The sequence below is a fragment of the Ambystoma mexicanum genome, chromosome 9 (genome assembly GCF_040938575.1).
Source record: "Ambystoma mexicanum isolate Mex_15411 chromosome 9, UKY_AmexF1_1, whole genome shotgun sequence".
NCBI classification, from domain to species: domain Eukaryota; kingdom Metazoa; phylum Chordata; class Amphibia; order Caudata; family Ambystomatidae; genus Ambystoma; species Ambystoma mexicanum.
The window spans coordinates 1018152285-1018175846 of NC_090931.1; the positions used below are offsets into that span (position 1 = coordinate 1018152285).

The following is a 23562-nucleotide window of genomic DNA, read 5'->3' on the forward strand; positions in this document are numbered from 1 at the left end:
ACAGTGCAAGATCCAGAATGCGCAGCACTTGCTTACTGCAGTCTTTCCAAATCAGATTAAAAAGCTCACTTAATAGCTGGAGGCCCTAAAAGGGTATACCAGTATAAACAACGTGACGGTTATTATAGTTCAATTAAGCTGTTCCCGGTATCTATAACGTTATACCGTTATGAGGTTACACCCCTAGCATGCTGTAGCCATAACCTCAGAGTATAATACCTGAACCACATCTCAAGAGAAGATATATTCACTGGAAACTTGCCAGTTAAATGTAACATTCCGGGTAGGATGGCAATATCCATGATTTACAAAAAATAAAGAGAACGTCATTTGCCAAAATCATACCCAAGTTAGCATTGATCAGCTGCACTCCATCATAAGACTTGTCATATTTAAGGCCACATTCAAACACTGCCACAAATCTGAAACAAAAGGAGTTACTAATATGGGGTCATAGAAGATAACTTGATATTCAACTTCCAAGCACAAAAACAGCTTCAATATGTTTCAAGGGTAGAGGAATGCTGCTTGTTTGATGATAGGAATTACTATGCACCCATTCATTTTACATCTTCCTATGTCTGTCCATTGTGTAACAACATATGTGATCACATAGCATGGAACCCAAGTAGGTTCCTGCCCTTCCAAAGCACACCATTTCCAAGCAAATTGTGAAAGTGTCAGATATGGATGCTGTTTATTTATAAAAAAAGTGAGTGTTGATAGCCACATTTTCCTTTTAAACAGATTTTCAAATATAGCATAACACTGGCTAAAATTAGATGTTTAAAAGTGTTTGGCCACATCTGGATCCAACAAACTCAAATGTAGTATGCAGACCATCCTTTAATATCACCAGCGATGGAAATAAGATAGGATTGTCAGAAATGCATTATTTTGCATTGACACTTGGCACAGGAACTCAAAAATAGGCATTATGCCACGTTTCAGAAATCACCTTTTGTACATTCAATATTGAAGGTGCACACATGTTGAAAAAACAGTCCCAACCTAGAATACTGCTGGTGATTAATGGTGAAGGCACTCACAATGCAAGCTTATTTATGTATCACTCCCATACTTTGGGTCATCTGAAAAGTCCTCTTGCTTGGGGAATCGCACATATGGTGGTATCTCTGTACACATTTAGCTTTGTCATGGCTCTCTCTGCCCACACAAAAATAGGATCCTTTTGTTTTCTGTATATCTATGCTGTAGCTCAACCCAATACAAATAACATACCTTGGGCCTCATTACTCGGATGGCGGAGAACCATGGCGCTATTAGCGCCATGTTTCATGCCGGTAAAATACCGGCACCGCCTTGGCGGAAAGGGGAATTACCGCCCCATTCCAAGGTTGGAGGGGCGGTAATTCCCCCTTCCACCATTGCCCTTCCCCATTCCCATTTTTGCCCCATAGGGCTCAATGGGAATGGGAAGGCGCTAATTAAGGTACCGCAATTTGCGGTACCGTAATTAGCTCCCTGGGTCCCTTTGCGGGTTGATTTTTTAACGCCTGCAAAAAGCAGGCGTTAAATCCCCCAACCCGCAAAGGGACCTCGTAGTAAGGCGGTAAGGATTTACCGGTACCAGTATTTTACCGGTACCGGTAAATCCTTACCGCCATCCGTGTAATGAGACCCCTTGTGTCTCCTTTCAATTCCTCTCCCGCATTGATAATGATTTGTTATTTATATAGCGCCTTAAGCCAAAGCAATTTACAGAAAACATATTTACATACATTTATCATCCCAACCAAGTTGGTACTCATTTATCGACCTCGGAAGGATGAAAGGCTGAGTTGGCCTTACCGGGATTCGAACCTGCGACCTGCAGATCACACATAGATTGCAGCAGTGAGCGCTCAACCCACTGAGCTATCTTACCCATATTGCTTGTATCAAACACACAGAAAATGCCCGATGTCTACTGACAACCTTCACATCTTTCCTCTAGCATAAAGACTTGGTGGTTATGGATGGCTACTCTCTTTTACCAAATGGCTCTCCTTCCCAAACATTACAAAAATACTTGGTGTCATAAAACACTTTATTTTCCCTGACCTCGTTCATGTGGACATTCCTCCAAACGAAACACCTCTAACCGTGCTCTTCACTCAAGCTTTCAAGATTTAATTCAATACACATGGCCAGTGGTCTTTCCTATAACGGAATACAAAAAACAAATAGCAATGGTAAAGTAAAGGGAAACAAATGACAAAAGAAAAAACAGAATTCATACTCCTATGTACCGACCACTGTTCTCCATACTTATGGAATATTTTGTCCTTCGGGATGTGACCGGAGCACTTGTTTGTAGCACCAAAAAATTCCCTTTTTTATTTTCATGTGAAGCCGGAACATGTGCAGCATTATCCTGGCAGTCCTGTGTCCTACCCTAAGCCTCACCCTTTGGTCCTTTTTTCCATGTGGTTGGGATCGAACATGCAGTAGCATCTGAGGTCAATTTTCCCGACGACTTTTTTTGTCCTGTCACAATTATCGTCTTGCCAAGTTCTAGCTTTTGGCCCTTTCCCTCCACCTTTTCCGGAGCATAAGGGATTTGCGTTGTGTGTGTGTCTTGCGGGCTACAGTACATGTCATGTAATCTGCTGACAACCTCTGCCTCAAGTGCCTAGGTCATAAAAAGGGCTAAAGTTATTTCCCCCAGTAAAGCATTGCAAAAATGATTATAATGCTTAAAAACTACAATTGAGGACCTGCTGCCTCATGACCCAAACGCTGCATCGTACCACCCATCTCGAACTGTGCATCCTGTCACCAGCATCTATGCTGGCTAACCGACCCTTGTGGCCCTCACGATCCACACTTCTTCAAACCACAATACATTTTAGATCGACCCCAGCTAGACACCTGCTCCCAGTCTGGAACAACACGACTGGCATATTCAAGCCTGATTCAAACCACACAAACAGTACCGAGAAGCTTGGTTCGATGCCGTTGAACCGACAAGCACTGCAGAAGGGATTATTGACTAATAACGGCCCCCTTGGTTCTTCTCTAGGCACCAGAGACTGGTTAGGTCACTGTACTCCTTTTTGCAGAAGCACCTGCCACAGCACAACCCAGTAACCATCCCTGGAAGTCCATTTCAGAACAACTGAGCAATGCATTTTTGGTGCAAATTGTTGTTGTATTACAAGGTAGCGCTATTTTATACATAGCTTTATCAACCCAAGATCGACCGCTCTTAAGGATGCAGACAATCGCATGCACGTTTCACCCTCATAAGGGATATCTTTTTGTCTTGGATTGATAAAGCTATGTATAAAATAGCTGTCTGCCTAATGCCTTTCTGAGAACTTTAGATACTTGCTAGGGTGCTAATAGGCTCTGGCCATAGCTAATTTACACCGCTATGAAGGCATCAAGAACACCACCAATTTTTGCATTCATAAACAATTTAAATATGTTTAGAGTCTTTGCAAATACAAACACTACATTTGCATTGTGGAGCTTCATAATGCACATAACATTTATTTTTTTCTGTGGCCGGGTTCTGAAAATTACCACTTCCTACATTCAAGTCTCCCCGGCTGGGTGTTTACACGTAGCTACAAAAGGCCCTCCTATGCACTTTAATAGGGCAACATTGGGCGAGTCTTCTCTGGCTGTCAGTAGAAAAAACTAGCCTTTTATCAGTAAAGGTTAAGGTAATCTACATGCATTAGGCGCAGCATAACATGTTAGAGATCACCCAGTTCTGAAAAACTATAATTTGTTTCAGAGAATTTTCCATACTAAATTTAAAGAGCATCCTTCCACAAGATTTTCAAACACTTTTATACCCTTTAAAAATCAGATTCTGAACATTATTTAAACCAACTAATTCTTACTTTATTAATCTTTATTAATTTGTCAGTGTAGGGTCTGCACAACCCCAACATGGCTCTATTATGTGGACAGACACTTATTATTACACATAACATGTACTTTTTCAATTTAGATGGGGGCTTGTGTAGCCCATTCAACAAGGTACATTGCTTCTAGCCACTTAGCAAGATAGCTTTGAGACAGAGATAGGAAATAGAGGCACATATTTAAACCATACTGGAAGGAAAACCAGCTTGAACAGTTTAGATTTGATTGAAGGGCCAGGTCTTTAAGAGTTTCCTAAAGTGTAACATGAAATTAGCATGGTTGTTGTAATGAAATGTAAGTGGGTTCTGTAGCACTCTTCTGCCACTTTTGGTTGCCTCGCTGCACATGGCCTTAAGAATAAGGTAGGGGTGGTCCTTAATGGGATAGTTGGCAAGGCAGATGGGAAAGCTATGGTATTGATTGGTACAGGGCGGAAATACACAGTTGATTTGTGCCAGTGGGTCCTGTGGGTTTGGCTGTGAGACTTGCGGTTATGTTCTCCATAAGAAATAGCCAAACCTGATACACTACAGTGCCTTGGGTCTGGATAGCCGGTCTAATGGGAGACTGTGATAGGGCTAAAATGAGATTTTAGTCATGGCTCGATTAGTGTTGATGGGCTAATGGGTAGGCCTATGGGGCTCTCTGTGGGGTATTTGTGTGTGTTCTAAGGTTGTCAGAGATCTAAGAGGGGTGTCGTTTAGCCAAGCAGGGTGTGGACGAGGAATTAGGCGTTACAAGACAAATCAACCTGCAACCTCTGTTCTTACTACTGGCTTCTTGCAGATCAATCCCATTACACAATTTCAGATTGCCACTGTCTATCTCTCTCTCTCTCTCTCTCTCTCTCTCTCTCAAAAAGATATATGAAATGCCATGTGCAAAAAAAAAAAAACCATCTGCGAATGATGAGGGAAAGGGGGCTCTCTAGAAAGTCTGCTTATTGCCATAAACAATATGGTATGGGTTATAGGAGGGAAAAACGTTTGGTTCAGGGAAAGGACTGCTTGGAAATTGAACACAACAGGCACCTATTTCACCTTTATTACTATGTTGGAGGGCAGGCTGGTACATGAGTCAAACCTCACTCTAACATGCTCAGGTGCTGTCCTGAGTGGCCTGCTCTGACATTTGCATATCGAGGCTGTTAGGAAAGATTTCCCTTTGGTGCAATTTTCCCTTGTTTGTGAACCCCGCAAACGTGTTGCTTTTGTTTGGAGTACCTAACCTGACTTTTTCCAGCAGAGCACAGCCTTCAACTGCACTCCTTTGGGCTTTCGCTCATTTGTTATGGTGAAACTGACGCGTCCTTCAGGTTGTCAGTACTGGGCAACTATGTTTCCCTTAGTCTTTGACTTTGTTGCCATTTCTTGGTAATTTTTTATCTATGTGCCAAGGACCTTAACATAGCGCACATAGGGGTCCTTTTTGTTTTATGGCCCTAGCCACCCTATAAGTATTTTGTGGGTATTTGTACAAGTGTCCCTAGGACGAACTGGTGGCAGCAGTTTACTTTTAGAGTATTTTTACTTTGTTTTTATAGCCAATACCGCGTTTACCGTGTTTGGCCCAAGACTGTGGCCAGTCCTGAAAATGGCCGTGCCACCAAGTCTTTTGTTCTGTCCTTTGGCCATTTTGTCCCTTTGCCTTCTCCCAGGTCGAGAGACCTGGGTATTCCTTATTTGAGCATGCAGCCTCTGGCAAAAACTGCAACTTTCGCCTGCTCCTGCATGTCAAGTGTGCTAGTACCTGCTCCTGCTCTCACCTGTGAGGCTAAGAACCTCGGGGTCATCTTCGACTCCACACTCTCCTTCTCTCTTCACATTTCTGACGTCTCTAAGAAGTCAAACTACCAACTGCACCTCCCCAGAGGTATTCTTCCTTCCCTCTCCTTCCCCCAGAAGCTCACTGTCTCTAGAGCTCTGGATTTCTCTAGGCTGGACTACTGCACCAGCCTCTTTCTAAATCTGACTGCTTCTACTATCCGCCATTTGCAACTCATCCAGAACAGGACTGTGAGACTTGTCCTTGGTCTCAAGCCCAGGGACCGTATCTCTCCAGCCCTGAAATCTCTTCATTGGCTCCCAGTGGCTGCAAGGATTAACTTCAAGACCCTCTGCATTGTCTACAAGGCCTTCTGGGGACTAGGTCCACAAAACCTTCAACTCTCCCTTCGGAAATACCTTCCTACTCGAGCTCTTCACTCTTCCACCTCCAACTCCCTCAGAGTCAGTCGCTTCTCCAAGCATCGAGTTGGTAGTTGGTCTCTTTCTTCGCTGGGGCCTCACTCTGGAACAGCCTCCATACCTCTCTGAAACTTGAGGAGAACCGTCTTCGATTCCAGAAGCACCTCAAGACCTTCCTCTTTGCTTCTGCCTTCTCTCTTCCTCTCCCCTGCTGATCTCTGTCTGTTACTGGACTGGGCACCTGGCTACCCTCTGAAATTGGGCCCAGGTCCCTGCCCACCCAGCTTCATACCCGCGCTGCCTCCTGGCAACCCTTGCACTTCGGTCTGTATCTCCAACCCTACAGTCCCCTTACCTGCACTTTTAGATACCTGTGTTTGCGCTTAACTCTTGCACTTGTCACTTGCTGGCCACACTACTTGTTGTTGTTTTGATACCTTGTTCAGCACTTTCCACTCCTCCTCTGCCCCTTGCACTTCCCTCCTTCCCTCTCCCCTGCACTTGCGCGATCTCAATGTCACTGGTCCTAGTAATATTATTGTCTTGTCCTCCCTTGTACGACTCCCTTGCCTCGTCACACCTTGAAACACTTGTGTATAGGCGGGCTATAAATAAAATATCATATATCATATCAGGAAGAGGGTTAGGACTGTCTGGTCCCAATCCACACTACTGGCGCCAGTATGTCTGGTAGTCATGAATGACTGGAACCAACATGGGCCACGATTGGCCAATGGCTGGCGTGCAAAAAAGAGAGCAGATCTTCCATTGGCTATCTGAGATTTGGGCGTGACCTTAATCTTCGATAAGAGAAGGGGCTCTGCATCCATTCCAGGTCAATCTACTGAGGTTAACACTGAATCTCGTAAAGAGCCAAGTATCCAAAAGAAGAAAGCAGACTTGTGGAACCACCGGTGACATGCTTGGAAGGTTTGGCACCCTGATCCCGCTGTTGTCCCGTTGGACCCCTGTTTCTTCATCAAACCAAGAAGGCCTGCAAGAGCGCTTTGCCCCTTTGGACTAGTGGGAACTACTACTCTCGGCTTCTCCTATTACCCTCTCAAAGAGTCTCTTTGGAACGGTTGCTGGGCCATCAAGTGAACTGACCAGCTCGAATCCAGGGCATCCCACAGGAACGCTGCCACCCTGAGTTGAGACTCGAGACTTGGGGAATCGCTAACTTGTGGTCCTGGGCCCTCTTCTGCCAAAACTTGTACTAGCTCCTCTGGGTCATGATTTACGAGAGTACGTTGTGCCATACCACGAACATTTGTGGTCCCTGCGTCACCCCTTTGTGGTGACTATTGCTGAAAGTGCCTGCAGTTCTTTTGTACTGTGTCCTGAGATGAACCGCACCAGAATGAACCTTCTTCCTCCAAGGGCTGAGAAAAAGCAAAGTCCCATCACGGACGACCGTCCTGTACAGGAGCCGCTGACAGCCGGAGCGCTCTGAAACTGCAGAGTTAACCCCAACAGGCAAAGTGGGCTACAGTGCCAAAGTTTGGTCCCAACTGTGTTGAGGGTCGGTGAGTACTTTCCTAACTTACTGGTGGCCCCCTGGCACATCCATTCACTTTTACACACGAGTGTCCCTCAAAATATACTCTCCTTGGCTGGTACAGCCTGTGCTCCCCAGCTATTCCTGAACTCCGAAAGTTGCTCTATCTGCAAGGGTAGACCCTCTTCTAGGAATAGGAACTTATTCTTCATCATCTCAAGCCCCTCTCTGAGCAGCTACAGCCCCCTTAAGAGAACCTGCTTCTTCATTTACACACAACTGTACTTTGAGCACTAAGCTCCTCTCTTTGTAGAGCAGGAATACATAAGTTAGGGATTGTTGATTAAGGACTGCCTAAACTGATATCTGTGTTGTTTTAACCCCTTTGCTGTACAGGTTGTGGATATTTTCTCCCCCCCCCCTCCCCACCGTCATCAGCCTTAGGCTAATCGCATTATTGTATATATGCTAGATAGTATATGAACGTGTGTGGTATTGTTTCTTCATAACTGTGGTGTAATTGTGTTTTGATTATAAGGCCTATAATAAATGTATTTTTGATGCATCTGTCTAAGAGCAATCTGTGAAGTTTTACTGTGTGTGCTCATTGTGGGCTTCCGATCACTGTCACCCCTCCTGAGACTTAGGCCTCATCACGAGTACGGCGGTAGGGGGTTAACGGCACCGGTAAGGATGCCGGTGCCGTTAACCCCCTACCGCCGCATTCTGAGGTCCCTTAGCGGGGTCCCACTAGTGGCGGCTGGTTTTACCAGCTGCCCTTAGCGGGACCTGCTAAGGGACCAGGGAGCTAATAACGGACACGCAAATTAGCTCCATCCCCATTCCCATTGATTCCTATGGGGGCTTAAATGGGAATGGGGAATGGTTTTCAGAATGGGGACTTACCGGGTCCTCCAAGGTTGGTATGGCCCGGTAAGTCCCCATTCGGACTACCCAGACAGGGACACAGGTTTGGAGGCAGGCATGGTGTTAATAGCACCATGGCTGCCTCCAAACTCGTAATGACCCCCTTAGTCTTGACCGCCTGCCAAGCTACCGTAGAATGGTCTGGATTATCCAGAACGTTCCCCTGTTCCACTAAACTAGGGTGGCCTCCTAAACTTCTGCCCACCAGGTCAGAGTTTAGAAATCCATCGTAACAGAGGCCAGTGCAAGGCGTTGGTCAGGTGTTGGTCGTGGCAAGGGCCTGCTCGTTTCTCACAGTGGTCCATCCTGCTGTCTACCTCAAGCCAATACTACTCACACACTGGGCAAACAGCCACAGGCCACCATTAAATCCCCTCTCCCCCAACCGCCACAAAATACCAAGTGTTGAGGCTGTACCAGAGCTTTGGTTACAGAGTGATGTTACAATCCTGCAGGGGGTTCTTGATAATGAGATGAGGAGCAGAAAAGATAGAATGTGGACTTTGAATGCCACAAAGTGCCCCACAAAGGTCACTGTATCATCCATTGGCCTAAAGGGGATGCAGCGGCTGCAAGAAGGTGAGGAGAAGCATGCTAGCAGGAAGAGAATTTGGGTGGGGATAGGATTGATGGTCCAATGACACTACAATCTCGAGTTTACAATCTCTATGGCCCCTTGGGCAAGGATCTCTACCCGAGTTCCATACAAAGCTTTGGGCAACCGATAAATTATGAAAACAGGACAAAAACAGGCATGCAGTATTCACCCAAATACGGTTGTGTAAAGGAGAGAGCTGCACAGCGATGGAGCTGCCACTGAGCTTTTACATGCTGACACATGGTGCATAATAAATACTATTAAACAACCAAGGAAGAGAACGCCCATCTTGTTGCAGCATCTCCTTGAAGTGATTCAAGAGGGGTCATTGAAGCCATCCTCTCTTCCCTTGAACAGGAATCACACAGTAAGTAAATAACCCAGTAAGATATATTTGAACAGAATTCAACAAAAACAATCACTGGCTTAGAACAGTTTTTTGTAGTAGATAATACGAATCCCTTTTCACAAATCTTAAGCTCCCCCATGTTAGGACTGGGAACCATGCTGTTTCATGGCAGTGAGAACATTTGCCCTTCAGCCCCACTATTATCATTGCTTAATTTGAGCAAGTACAAACATATTCCTTCCTTTTTGCAACCTTTATTTTTTCTTCTTTGTGTGCCCCCATCTATATCTGATTCCTTTTTCCTTTTCCTTCTCCGCTTTTTCATTCTTTCCTCATCCTCCATTTCTCATTTTCTTTCTCGGTGCCTCCTCCTTTCCTCATCTTCCTTTTTATTATTGCCTTCTTTCTTTTCCCTCTGTTTAACATGTATTTTCAGTTAATACTATTACCATGTAGTGGTCTTTCAATTATCATTAGTGTCTGTCATGAGAAATGTTTTACCTATGTGTGCCGTAACCTTGTTCTGTTCAATTACCCTGAGCTACGTACATGTTTTCACTGAAACTCTCATGCATACTAATAGTTATATTGGAAACTGTAGAGTGAATATCCAATACCTCTCGAAAGCCTTTGTGTTGCCTTTATCCTCTTATCGTGTCTATGATCTTTTTATTCTTGTATAGCTATACTACCAGTACAAATATTGTGTTCTTATATAGTACTTCATGGCAGACTCTAGCTTCTAAGGGCTGTAATTACAGGTATTTTATTACCCCATCTTTTTGAATCGTACTTGATTTATCAACTCAGAAGCATGGAAGGCTAAGTCAGCCCTGCTCGGAATTCAAACTTGTGAAGTGCAGGCTTCTCTCAGGTCACACACCAATAGCTTAATTGTGGTAGCTATGCACCCTTGGGAATGCTCTGAATCCAATTATGTCCTATTGTCGTTATGTATGACTTTTCTTGTAATACAGATGAGGGTAGTTTCAGATCATGATGCTGCATGCTTCTATTGTTTGTTTCCCTTTCTGGAATCATTATACTTTATCCTATCCATAATTGAATAATATAAATCCTCTTGAGTCTCATGTTCCTGGAATCCTGTCATCTGCCATATGGATTTTCCTGCTGTATCTTTAATGTATTGGAAATCTTCTTACATCTGCACTGTATGTATAATCCTTTTAGTTGGTTTCTGTCCTCATAATCCTCTTAATCCTTGCTCTTGCTTGCTGCCCAGCTGGCCTTGCTTCTCTTGGTACTTGCAACACTTGCTACAGTCTTTCGGTAATGCAGGGAACTGCGTTTTCATGGTAAAGCCAGTGAGTACTGCTTTGCTTCAGAAACTCCTTCAGCTTCATGGGTGTCCCTATAACTGCCACACGATCTGCTAAAAGGGGTTGACATTGAAATTGATTGTTATTTTAATGTGTTGAGATATTCCATTAACGAAAGTGGTGGTATTTATTTTGTAAAGGATTGTCCTAGATTAGTACTAGAGTATTTGCCTTAATGTATTGGGCAGCTGTGAGTATTTTACAGTGGGTGTGACCAGTGACCTTGGAGTGATTTGAATGAGATCATCATTTATTCACTGATGGAAATTGGGGTTCGATAAGGGTTCTCCAGTTTAAGGATCCGATAAGAATATAAAATACTTGGGGGGGATGGATCTATTACAATTCAGGAGCAACTGAACATTGGTAGAAAAGGTTCTGTTCTTTTGTATTCCTTTTTGTGGTCTTTTGTAAAGTTTCCTTAATAATTGCTGGCAACTATATGCTTGGATATTCCTGTACATTTCAATATTCTGTTATATAGATTTGCTTTATAATGACCCATGGATTTGTTTAAACAGTTCTGCTCTCTAATGTTAGCAGTTTATTTGAAGGCTTCATTTCTCATGTGTGTATGAAACATAATGTTATGGTAATGGGTTTGTTTACTATACCTTTTGCTATTGTAGTGTTCTTAAGTCACATAGGTTTATCCAGATGGTGATGTATTGTGTCCCATCCCAGGTTGAACTAGACTGTGTTCTGTAGAGGAAAAGGAAATTGAAACAGCTGAACGGGGAATAGGCTGGAAATGAACAAACACACAACTGGAAAGGTGCAAGGGGATTGAGGGGAAGAGTTTGTATTTGGGACAGTAGGGGTGCATGTGTAATCAGTAGTTGATTAAAGAAATGTTGATTGGGGAGAAAAGGAGTAAAACCCACCCATGATGTTGTTTTCTCCAAGATCAATTTGTAGTTCAATGATTGTGTGTTACTAGAATTAGTGCATGGACGGGGGATGGGCTCAAGCGTGCCATTGAAGTGTGAAGGCTTATTTGCCCCATAACATTTTAATTTCTCCCTCCCGGCAAACCAGCAAGATAATCTAGGGGCGCCAAGCTGCCTGACAGAAGTGCCACAACCAAGTGTTGGCCGTGTAAAGGTGAATGTGTTGAACACAGAAGGGGAGGAACAGGCCATTTTAATCCTCCAAGAGCCATACCCTCTTGGCTACTTGTACAGGGATGTAAATCAGTGGTCCTTGTTTGGTACTGTTTGGTACTGTTTGGTACTGTGAGGCAGTGTGGTGCATTAGATCGGAGTAAAGTTTTACATATAGTGTTATGTACCCATGTTAGAGTATACCCTGAACTTCGTAATCAAGTTTGGTTCAGCGGTCTGAAAGAAAGCCTTCTCCATTTCATCATATCATATCAGTTTGTATCCTTTGATGAAAAGTGTACATGTACACATCACTTTGCGGGATCTATGTGATGAAGTTCACTGTTTTCTATTCCGGTACGCTGCCTCATGGGCCCGCGGTGCAACCAGTGCAACATATTTGCAGTCCAGGGCTGCAATTACGTTTGGCACTTGTGTAATCCCATGGAATTGTGCCTTCAGTACATTCACATGTGCCTTGGTGGTGGGCAATGTCATATGCTCGTTCACGTGGCTCAGCAGTGCATCCAGCACCTGGTCCAGGACTGCACTAAATGTGGACTGGGCCAATCCATGCATCATTGCTACTGAGTGCTGAAAGTTGCCCGTCCCAAGGTATTGCAGGACTGAAACCAGCTTGACGAGTGGGGGCACAGCGGTGCTGATGGCAATCTTGCTCCCAATGTCCCCTTCAATAGTGTCCAGCAACTGTGTGATGGTAGCCCTCTCCGGCCTGTACTCTGCTACCAACTGGCCATCAGTCAGGTCCCAGGGTGATGGCCTGGCCCTGTGAATGGCTGCACGCCTTGCTGGGGCTGGCCCCCTCCTCCTCAACCCCCCCAAACCCCTTTGTGCTCCCTGTGCCCTGGCCTGGTTGTCAAGCCTCTGTAGCTCCAGGCGCAGTGTGTGGAAATCCATGTCAAAGCTCCCTGCTACAAATGGCATCATGGTGTTGGGAAGTGTGTTTGGGACCTGTGGCTTTATTACTGTGATCGTGATGAGGCCCAGTGACTTTTATCTTTTATACCCCTAAACAGAAACACAATAATGATGCTCCCACTCTCTTGTTTAACCTTTATGTATATTTATTCTCTTGTAACGATAATATTTGAGAATAAAAATAGTATGGTCAAGCAATATACAGTTCTTAATATTAGCAGTAAAATACTTGAGTAAATACCCAGCATCCTACTCTTCTAAAATGTAAAACAAATAAGTATAACTAGGTGTGTCCTTAATAGTTAAATGACTATTCGGCTGAATACCGAGTAGTTGGCTCAAGTATTTCACCAAATAGAGACACATAGTTCACTTTGAGATGGTGGACAATGATATGATATGGCATTTATTACACGCCTATACACGAGTGATTCAAGGCGCGACGAGACAAAGGAGCAGGAACAGAGGGAAGACAGAGACATTACAATACTATTACAGCATTTACATATGATGTATCCTTTACATTTCTTGGGGGACTCGGGATGGCTCGGCCCTCCGTTGGGTCGGAGTATCTCTTTGTACATTTGTAATATCATGACTTAAAGGCAATGAATTGGCTGCATTTCGTGCACAGTTTGAATGGAAACAAAGGTGTACAAAGAGGCACATCCATAGGTGTTTCATCTGTATGAAAATTAGAAGTCATTAAGTGCAAGTTCATTGCATTGCCCTGTAATGTAGGTGTATCATCTCATTGAATTGTTAATCTCTTCTGCTCCGTAAAATAACAAAAGCATGGTTTACATGATTTTGAATCAAGGACTATATAGCCTTCTTTTTGAAATGCCTAGCAGAGATATTCACATGACAACATCTCACCAGCAATAATCCTACTAACCAAGCCCAGGTGAGGATAGCAAAACACTGAGGGAAAAGGTTGTATGTCTCCAAACATCCTTCATTGTGCCATCAATGGGGGAATATGTGCTAGGTGGGAAGTGTCTCACGAGAGAGCAGATTTCTTAGGGATTCTTGACCTGTCTGCTAAGAGTACAAAGAACTGCCGGTATCTTCTTAACACACAAACCTGTTCACTGTAAAACAAAATAAAAACACAAAATCAAGCATCTAATGTTTGTGTCTGCTATTACAAAAGGCAGTGGCACCCTGTTGACAGCGAAAGCCATGTGCAATTGGTCTGAATGTATTTTGCTCATCGGGCGTCTCCAAATGAAATTCTTTACAGGGGTCACATGATGATGGTCGAATATTAATTTCACTATTCGGTACACCCCTGGCAGTAAAAGTGATCTAATCCATAAGAAAATGCACTGCCTTTACACAGGCTGCAGCTTTCACAAGGGAGGGGTGGAAAGTCAAAAAAGCATAGCATTGTGTGGCAACAGGGACTGGAATCAAAAGCAAAAGAATTGGGTCTTGGAAGGCAAGAGGTGGAAGAGTGTGGGAAATGGGGCGAGGTCCTTACCTGCTGATGTTTCTTCGATATTCTTGTCTGTCTATCCTCAAGCCAGTGGCGGCTTCTGTTGTGTCTTGTGGATGCTGAAACCGGTCAGCATGTTCTTCTTGGTGTGGGCTGCAGCACCCAATAAACCAATAGCCTATTGCCTGCTGCAACCTTCTCCGGCAGAGCCACTCTTTGCTCACTATCAAACAGAGAGAAGATCATGAATTATAGAAAGCTGTCTTTGGCTTTGAGTGAGTATTCCAGAAAGCATTTGACCGAAAGCAAATAGCTGAATTTCAGCCGAACTTCGGCGGAATACTCACTCGAAGCCAACATTTGGCCATTGTGGGCAAGTAAAACTTAAAATCATACTCAAAACTGTGATGCTGTGGCTTGGCAAGCCAGGGGACATGTGAAGTTCTGCAGACTAACCTCTGAAAAACCCATTAGGTAGGAAGAATTAGAAACTCAGTCAAAAGGGGAATGGCTTTATTACGAAGTTAACTAAGAACAATGATAAGGTGATCTGGAACAAGGGCAAAGAAATATATATTTCTTAAACAGGTACAAAATAGCTTCTTTCACCTCCAAAAATGTGGAAAGAGTACCAAAGAAAAAAATGATTTTGAAAAATGTTTAGGCCCATATACGAGAATTACACTCTTGGCCTAGTTGTTAAATTTTCTGCTTTCTTCTTTACCCAGGGACATCAGGATCTTGTGGGTCATCAGTCTTTTTGTCCTCTGAGGATTCAGACTGTTGTAGCTTTTGGTAAAATTTCAGGAATTCCTCCCAAGTGTCTGAAACAGCTGGCTTACAAAGCCCAAGTTCCCCTGTCCTCCTATTTCCAGAAGGAAGACCAATTTTAAGTGGGATCGGTTGGGCAACCATTAACATGGCGGAATTCATCGACAATATACTGAGACCCAGAATGAATACAGTAAAATCATACCTCAAAGACACGACTTCAGCAATCAACAAACCATCGAAAGTTGAATGGCAAACTGGACATGTTCTGGCAACATGGGACGTAAAGGCAATTTATACATCGATCAAACATGACACAGCATTGGAAGCAATTGAGTACACATTTTCCCAAGATACAGCATCCAATTATCAATCTGTGAAAATGTTGAAAGAGATGTTGCTACTAACTTTACAAAACAATGTTTTTCTGTTCAATGGCGAGTACTACAGACAAGCAAGAGATGTAGCCATGGGCATCAAATATGCCCCAGCACTGGCCAACCTAGTGATGTCCATGTATGAAGATAATCATATATACAAAGATGAAGCTTATAATGAGAAAGTCATACTATGGATCCGGTTTATAGATGTCCTGTTAATTTGCAAAGGAAAGGAGGTCGATTTGGAAGAGTTTAGAGGAAGAGCAAATTGTGACCCATTAGGAATAGAATTTACTGGGAACACTAGCACATCTGAGATTAACTTTTTGGATTTTACTATTTATGTCACCAACAATCAAATCAAGATAAGAACCTACAGGAAGGAAACAGAAGCCAACTCAATGTTGTTCACGACAAGTTGCCACTACAACCCTGTAATCAAGAATATTCCTAAAGGAGACTATATATGAGCAAGGAGGAACTGTACGGAACAAAAAGCTTTTGATGAAGAATGTGATTTATTAACATCTAGTTTTACTGCTAGAGGCTATGCCAGAAGAAGCATAGCGAAAGCACGTGGTGAAGCAAGGAAACTGAATAGGGAAGCCACCTTAACCCCAAACAAGCAGAAAGTCTACAAACCAGAACAAATACACTTCATAACAACTTATTGTGCAAACAACTAAATTTTGAGAAAGATTCTAAAGAGAAACTGGCACCTGTTGAAACTAGATCCACATATTAAAGATCTAATTGAAGATAGCCCATCAGTTATTTTCAGACGAGCAAGAACACTGAAGAACATCTTGAGCCCTTCCTTTCTTCCAGAGGAAAAACTTACGAACACTCTCACATGGCTACCGCAATTACCTGTGGGCTTCAGGAAATGCAGCTCATGTTCCATGTGCAAACATGCAATGGACAACACAGTAGTTTTTAAGGACAAGTTTGGAATCAAACACAAGATTACTGATTGTATAAATTGCAAATCTAAATATGTCATTTACGCCATCATATGTCAGTGTGCACTAGTATACATAGAATGCACCATCAGGGAGCTTCGAGTAAGAATTAGAGAACATAAGTCCAGGATGTCACCCTACCACTAGCACATCACTGTCAGAAAAATCACCAGCTGAGTGACAAGAAAACGATTAGGTTCCTGGGCCTAAAAAAAGTGACACTTGGACCCAGGGGAGAAAATCAAGAACTTAAATTGAGACAAGAAGAAGCAAACTTAATCTGTAAATTCTGGACGGTGGAGAACGGTTTAAATTCAGACACTGAGATGTCTTCATTTCTATACATTTTGTCTGATTAGTATTGAATATTGGTTCAGAATTTGATCCAAAGTTAAGCATTAAAATTATAATGTATATATTCATGCAGTTATTAATATAAGTATAAGGGAGAGCACCTTCCCCAAAAGCATGTAATTAGGATTACATACACAAGTCCCCACACTTGTGTTTTATTTATACGGTTCAGTGGGTCTCTGAAATTAAAACAATGTAAGCAAGCAGATCCAAGCAACAAAATAAATGATTAATTAAAAATAAGAAAGAACTGTTAAAAATTATGTTGAAAATTACAGAAATGAGTCACGATATACTCAATAAATTAATTATCACAAGGGTTGCGGACAATCTCGCATTGTAAAATTCCACGAGATTAAGAACGTGCACCAGTAAGACCAGATACACTATTTGAGTATGAGACTAGCTAAAAATCAAAAAGGGACATAAGTTGGTTAGACAATTCGAGGTTAATTGACACTCATAAAATGGCGGCCGAAATAAACATGAAAGAAGGACTAAGGTGGTTGCTAGGGGACTGCAAGGACAACATATTAGGTATTACTGACAAGAGTAAATGGATGCACGAATTGGATAGCGATCCGTGTGTACAACACAGCACACGCGCTTTAAAACTAACAAACTATCATGTACATCATGAAACAATTAGAGAGCAGTTATTGTTGTTCCAAATCAATGTACATAGGCAGAATCACCCTGCCAAACCTCTCGCTTCGGGCTCATTCAGAGAGATAAGAGGAAATAAACTTGCGATCACGGCAAAAGGCAAAAGAATTTTCAAACAAACCATGGGTCACTACTGTGGACGCATGAGTGAATTTAGAGAAAACACATTTTCTTGGCATTAGAATACTGAAGGAATTAGAAATTTAACTCCAATACTGCCAGAAATGTGTTAAAAATTGTTGATATACATATGTATACCTCAATTTTTAACACCATCTCTATTTAGGTGTAGGTTGAGCATGCAATTAGCGGCAAAATTAATTTTAGAATCTATATGGTTAAAATACTCATACCAAGTTTTTCCGACAGGCTGGAATTGAACCCATGACTATTTTGCATGCTGAAAGGCTCATTTTCATTTGTCAAGACAGAAAATTGTGTAAAGTAGATTTTCCAATCAAGCTATAGCTCTACTGAATAAGATACAGAAAGTAACAGATTGATACCAAGATGATCAATGCAACTAATCAATGTATTGTATTCTCTCTCTTTCTTTGCATTTTGTTTATTTTATTCTCACCACAACCACTCCTCCATTATCCCCCTTCCTTCATGTCTTCCCAACTAATTTTGCTCAATGTATAATTATGTTAATATCCACCAATTGTCAACACACATATTCACATGTGTGTTTTTTCCCAAAGGGGGTAATCATATGTTTAATCATCTAATATAGCCCTGATTTGATAAAGACGGTGTGGACCGTCCAAACACGTGTCATCACAAAGGGCATTTTCACGGAAAAAATATATCATTTTTTATCACAAAATTCAGTCAAGTCTCATTTGTTTGGTTTCATTTGGTGCATGAGCAAAACAAAGTGCAACCAAAATCAGGATATAAATGTAGGTGTTGAATCTGTTAAAACTCTTGTAGCATTGAATATTTTCCAGTAAAACATGGTTCGAAGTGGTGGTAGTGCACTTGGGTCACCTGTTGGCAACAACACGCTGTTTTGATTGGAGCAGCAACTATACAGGGGGTGTTTTGCATATAGATATTGGTAAGTGCTGTCTGAAAGTGAGTGTTTAGCATATCCGACTTTCATGTAAGAATCCATTTACTACAGCTGCTAAAATTTCAAGAAATCTAGGACATTCCCTGTAGCCGATGGAAATCTGTCAAAGGGCTCTGTGTGTGTGTGTGTGTGTGACTAATCTTTGTCATGAAAACATTAATGAAACTTGGCTATATTTGCCAAACCTTTACAGATTTCGCTATATTAATGGTCTGCCGAATTTGATGAACTTTCAAGGATGGGAACAAGTGTTACAGAAGAAATAATTTTTTGCATTTCCCTATGTAGAGTTCAATGTCACTAAATATACTGCCTGCAGTATAATAGATATGTTATGTTGTCATGTGCTATCTGATGAATCTCGTTTGACACCTTTGTAAGATCTCATTGCCTCTGACGTACCTCTAGATTCTCTTGAACAGAACAGTTTTCACAGGTTTCTGATGATGCAGATACCCCTATAATTACTTGGATCTAGTTGTTTGCTGTTTTTGAATAGAGGAGTGATTGGCTCCTCCACACTTTTGTGGAAATGTACTTAGGAGAGTGGTAAAATGAACAGCAGCAGTATTGCTGAAAGTAATTTTGTTGTGCTGCATTTGGACATTGATTGTCTCTGATCCATATATCTACTCTTCGTTTCTCTCATGGCCTCACTCTCTCTCCAAACAACGAAATTGTTCAAATGACCATGAAATACCATCGTGAGATGGGTTATGGCTGAGTGTAAACCATTAGAACTGTATTTTCGATTAACAGTAAAATGAGTTTGATTTAGAGATCAATTTTTATTAGTGAACTATATTGTACTATTCTGTAATATCTACTGAGACACATATTTGCTCAAAGGCATTTGAGAAAATTTGATTATTATTTTTAGATGAGCATGACGATACCAAGCATTTGTTAAGACTGCTGCTGGTCTGTATCATCTGGGATCCCTTGATGGAAATCTCTCCTTTCTTGATGGTAAGTCATATAACATGGACAATGTACTATCAGAAAGCACGCACTTGTTTCTGCGTCCATGCAATTAGTTTAAAATATGCATTTTATTATCTATTGTGTGTTTCTGAATTTGTGTTTTCTTATTTTGTATCTGCCAAAAGTGATGGCTTCCTGGGTGTTTTGTCAGTGGCATATAACTAGGAAGTATGCATTAAATGTTGTGGTATATTATTCTTTCTGAAAGGTATAACCAACTATTTAAAAATGACCACATCTCAAACCTAAAAGCAAGTTATATTTTGGCTGTACATTGTTAGGGAGAATTCTCTGTTTAGGCTGAATTTCCTAACCTAGTGAGTCCCCAGCAGCTTTGCTGGATTTTTGGGGTTTATTTTTTCTCCTGCCAAGAGTGAGACTCTTTTACCCTCAGTCTTGGGCATGATTTGAGTGTCTTTCTTTGACTCTAGATGTGTTTAATGGGCTATGGGGTCTTTTACTCCATAGGGCTTCATGTGTTTTTGTGATGTGTGTTACACAGCACCCTCAGTGCAGTAACACAGGGGTGTCATAGTGACCCCCCAATATAGACTCCATACCCTGGGACTGACTACTGTCTCCCAGGGCATGTAAAGTCACCATTGACTTTACTAGTCTCAAATTCTGAATAGAACCAGAACAAACCATCATATTTTGGACGTACTGGCCGGGGCAATTTGATTGCCCCTGGGTCTGTTAGTCGAGGGGGCACGTACGTCTCCGTCGCCCCTGATCGAGTTTTGGCTGGTGGCAGTGGATACTTCTTTTTATATTCGACCGTGAATATATCTCTATGGGATTTCCCATTGTTCGAGGCTACCAACTTTAATTATTTAATTCCTATAGCCTCGAACATACCGCCGGTTTATTTATTTAATATTAATTCTCCGGTTGGTATTTTTTGACAGAACTCGGTTCTAAAATGGCTTTTGTGTTCGCTTCTGTGACTCCAACCCAAGTTGATCCCTTTGTTCCACTTTTTGGCGGGCTTCTCCACAGAAGCCCTCCAACGTGGTGCCACTCTGTCTGGGGTACTTAGGAGGGGTGGAGGGGTATTTAGGCACCCTGGACTGAGTTCCCTAGGCAACTCAAGTCGCACTCCGTCCTGATTGGCCCAAGTGATGAGCCGGCTGGCTCACCACTTAGCATGTTTGAGTGACAGCTAGGCTCAGTGAATGGGGGTTTTCTGCATAAAAGCAGGGCTTTGGGGGAACTTTAGAAGTCGCCACAGGACCTAAGAATCCGACAAGGGAGAAGCTGAGCCGACCTGCTACGACGACACCACCGGTGGAGCCCTGCTGAGCCGTCTCACCACTTTTCCCAACGACAGAGGAGATCTCCAGCCCGGAGAGTCTTCTTCTTTCGACTGGTGGGGATAACTAGTCTGCTTCCTTTTTCGCTTCCTGGAGCATCTCGTGGCCGCCTTGCCTGTGCCAAGCACCCCGGCAACCGGGATACCACGTTTTACCACTACCGCGAATCAAAGGGTAGTACCTTTAAGCGAAAAACTCTGCAGCTGGTTTCTTCCCTGGCAGTGCAACGACCTTCATCTTTCCTCCACGTCGAGATCTTCTCTTCCTCTGGATGACGCCGCGACTTGCACCCGCTGCCAGGAACAACTGCCCCCGCTGGAGGATCCTTTCCACATAAGGTACCGTGTTCTGCCTGGCTTCCCTTGCAACCGACTGTATGGGGTAGATTTAGCCCCCGGCTTTCGAACCTGGGTTAGCCTGGGATACCCTGGCTAAACTTTCCTGAGCCTAACTAAAACCTTTCTGAACTCCCTGCAAGACTTTTTAAGCCTGTTGTCATTGTGTGATCCTGGGTGCATTTGTGCCCTGCTCTCTCCAAGAGTGGGCCCGGCCTATGGACTTTGGCTCACAAGTAACTTTTGACTTTCCTGCCTTGCTTAAGAGTTCCTAAATATTAGTGTGGTGTATTTTCCTACATTCTGCCTTTTTCCCTCCCTTTTTCGTTAACTTATTGGAGTGCCATCTATAGTTAAGCGCTCACCTCTATCTGGAAATAAGTGGTGTTAACTAAGACTTGTCTGATAAGGAATAAGGGATGCATATATAATAATAGTAACTGTTGAGAGTGATTTACGATAATAGTGCTGGAGTGTTTCAATCAGTGTGCTTTTAAATAAATAATTATATACCTTGATACCAAAGCTCTGGTCAGTGTTTGCTTGTGCTATTGTATCTGAGTGCCTATTGTGTATACTTTGCATACTGCCTAACTCTTCTTGAGGGAAGTCTGCTCAGCCACAGCTACCAAGTGAATCTGTGTGGTACAGACTGCTACCAAGTGGGTTTACTGCCAAACACCTGTAGTCTTAAATCTTTTGCAGTGGTACTAGAGGGAACTGCACAGGTTTCTGCCTAACACTGGTGTACAGCGGTGGGATTTGTATTAAGTATACATTTTAGAGTGCTTTAAGAGACCTTAGTGCAACTTACCACAAAGCTTAGCACTGAAAAAGTAATCTTTCTAACATGTCAACATGGAAAATTATAGTCAAGAGTCCCTTGCTACATAAACTCCTGATTGTTTAAGAGTTCTCTGTAAGCATAAGAATCTCCTGACTAAAGGCAAGAAAATGGAATTGATAGAAAGGTTGTTAGCTAACCAAAGTCTGGATAATGGTTCAGAGGAACCTACCATGCCAGAAACTGTAGATAACAGTATAGAGATTGATGTTGATCAAAATGTTGATTAATCTTGAGGAAGAGTCAGAAGAGGAGGGTGAGGCTGCTGTGACTGTCCCCCCTAGGCCTCTCTCTGCTCTGCCAGTTGTACCTACTGGACCTTTGCCAGGTCCCACACTTAGTACTCAATATCTTGAGCTAGAGAAAATGAAACTTGAGTTAGAATTCAAGAGACTGAATACTCAGGCTGAACAAAGACACCAGGAACTGAATCAAGAACTCAGGCTAAGGGAAATGGAGCTCAAGCATGAGTTAGAAATTAAGAAATTATCTGTAGACAATGCTTCTCTCTCTGACTCCTCTAGAAGTTCCAGTCCTAAAAGACTCTGGATGCCTAAGGAATTGATTGGTATGTATGAGCCTAAGTTGGATGTGTTGGATTGGTTGTCTCTGTTTGAGTATAATCATGGGCTCCAGGACATCACAGGGAATGAGTTACTTCCCTGGTTGTTCTCTAGGATTCCCCCTGTTACAACTGATGTGGTAATGGAGTTGGGGGAGGAGGATAAGAAGGATTATGAATGTGTAAAACTAGCTTTGATAGCTAGATTTGGGAAGACCCCTTCCCAGTATCTTAAGAGGTTTAGAACCCTCAAAAAGCATGATGGTACCCCTTGGCTACCTGGGTGAGTGAAGGGTTGAAAAACTTAGAGGGATGGATTAAGGGTTACAAAGTGAACACTTATGAAGGTATGAGAAATCTGTTTATGTTGGAGTCAATTTATGATGCCTGCTCTCCTGAGCTCAGACAGCACTTGGCTGATTCAAAGGAATTAGACTCCAGAAAACTAGCTAAGGCTGCTGACTTGTGGGTTGCCAACAGGGCCACTCACAAGGATTCTGGGGTAACTCAGAGAAAGGATGAGGGGAAACAGCCTAAAAAGGACTCCAAAGAGAATTCTAAAACTGCAAATTCCAAAGAGGGCCCCAAACAAAACCATAAGGGTAAGCCACAAGGGAAACCGAATCAGGACATTTGGACAATGCTATATCTGTAAGGCTACTGACCATATCAAAGGGGATCCCAGATGCAAGGGTAAACCTGCAGGGATCAGCACTGTCTCCTTAGCCTTCACTCCTGAGGATGAAGTACAGATGGCTAGTGCTCACTTTGAAGCTTTTGCTGAAGAACCCTTGGGTCTTCAAGCAACTGTGTCTATAGAGTCCATGGATCTGGTTAAGTCACAGAATAGGGTTGTGTATAACTCCCTACCTGCAAACTCTAAAGTGTATTGTATGGACAGTGTTCTTGACAATGGCCAGGATACTCCTGCCAGGAGAGACACTGGGGCCAGCAGAACAGTAGTGGATGAAAGCTTCTTTCAACCTGAGGATGTGGCAAAAGCACCCAAAGGTCCCACTAAGATGTCTGGAGGCCATGTCCAAATGGTTC

The 23562-nt window shown here is 42.7% G+C and overlaps 1 protein-coding gene across 7 annotated transcripts in view; it reads left to right on the plus strand.

The window, feature by feature from the left end:
• Nucleotides 1-23562, plus strand: part of LOC138488896 (sodium channel protein type 2 subunit alpha-like) — a 1049646-nt gene that overhangs the window by 148803 nt on the left and 877281 nt on the right. For 4 of the 7 annotated variants that reach the window (XM_069616277.1, XM_069616276.1, XM_069616278.1 and 1 more), the window contains exon 3: nt 19355-19443. The exons of the other annotated variants lie outside the window; for them this stretch is intronic. The gene's annotated coding sequence lies outside the window, so the exon portion shown is untranslated. The remainder of the gene's footprint in view (nt 1-19354; nt 19444-23562) is intronic. 7 annotated transcript variants of the gene reach the window in all.